Here is a 1,844-nt window from a genome sequence, read left to right as displayed (position 1 = left end):
TAAAAGGGAAGCACAGACTCTTACATAACGCATAAAACATGAAACATAAAAAAATCAACCAATCAGAGTCCTTTATTTCACGAAAAGAAAAGAAATAAAGCACTTTGATTAGTTTATTTTTTTATGCTTCATGTGTTATGTATTATGCAAGAGTGCTCCCCGCTTAATAGATTTTCTACAATAAATAATTATCTAAGCTTTAAGTCTTAAGCCATAAAAAATTGACCAATAGCAGTTGAATATAAGAAGAATAATTGACTATGATTGGTCGATTTCTTATGGCTTAAGATTTAAAGTTTATAGGTAATGATTTGTTATAGAAAATCCATAATAGTCGCAGCACAGACTCTTGTCTAACGCATAACGCATAGTGCATAAGAGAATCAAAATTCTTCTTTTCCGTGAAATGAGAGAAAAGGAAAGAATTTGATTGGTTGATTCGTTTATGCACTATGCGTTATGCGTTATGCAAGAGTCTGTGCTGCATAACCGTCACAGATATTTGATTTTCATCTGTTTCTCTCGATGGAAAACTTAAAAAACTTAAGAAAAAATTTGGAAAAATTTATTTGTACGGCAGCATTTATGTGAATTGCATTTATTGAAACATTTAATATATATATTTAGGCTAAACTTAAATCTAATTTGGACTTTTATTATGTGTTATCTTAAGACCTTAAATACCGGATATCAAAATTATTAGGATGAAATAATTAAATCGTAAATTTATGTAAATTACATTACATACCCAGTGAGAAATGACAATGGAATCGATGTTGAATCGACGTTGAATTAGATGATTTCGACTTCGAATCGATATTGATTTGATGTCGATTCCATTGTCATTTCTGACTGGGATATAGTCGTGTTGTGTCAGAACATACTATTATGGAATTTACTACTATTTTATTGTATCAACTTTTTTCTAATCAGCTTACAGCACGACTTACAATCCGTAAGAAATACATCTGTATGTCTATATGTATTACAGTACGACTTACAATCTATAAGAAATACATCTGTATGTATGTATGTGTGTATGGATATGTGTAAAGATAACACTACAGGAACGAACATTTTTCTTTCTATAAAATTATTAAAAAAATCGCAATATTCCATGGTAAACATTTCAATTTTTTCTTCGTAAAAATAATGTATGAATATTTACCTGCGTGGATATTTGATCATATAATTGTATGTGCCTTGAAAAATTGATGTTTTTCGGCATTGAAGATACCAATGGCTGCGTTAAACGGAAAAGAGCAACTTTGCAACTTTTGTAAAATTCTTTAATATGATTGGTTTGCTTTTAGTTCCTTACTGGATTTAAATATATCTACCTTTAAACTAATCATATTAAAGAATCTTATAACAGTTGCAAAGTTTTTGCTGCTTGAGCCATTGTTAAGGAAACTGGAAGAGCTGGAATAGCTGGATATATGCACAGGAAATTACAGATTTATTAAATATCAACTTTGTGTAATCTTTTACAGGATAAAAGCCTCTACGTCCGTTCTATAAATATATACATATAAAATATGTTAATGTGATACATTAATAATTTACTTCATATTCGTATTTGATCATGTAAAACGTGACCAACGTTGGATCAACTGGAGTAAATATTCCACTTGGCGGACGATGAAGTGGTATAATTAGTTATTACAAAATGGCCTTGCATATATGTATATGTATATATACATATATATATATATATATATATATATATATATATATATAATAATATACTATACACACGTAACGACATATATTACGACGACGAGATGTGTCGCGGTCCGTACTTTCTTTCTTTTTCGTTCGTCTACTATACTAGTAGTAGTAAG

Source organism: Atta cephalotes (genome assembly GCF_000143395.1).
Source record: "Atta cephalotes unplaced genomic scaffold scaffold00003, whole genome shotgun sequence".
Lineage (NCBI taxonomy): Eukaryota > Metazoa > Arthropoda > Insecta > Hymenoptera > Formicidae > Atta > Atta cephalotes.
This window is presented reverse-complemented; position numbering follows the sequence as displayed.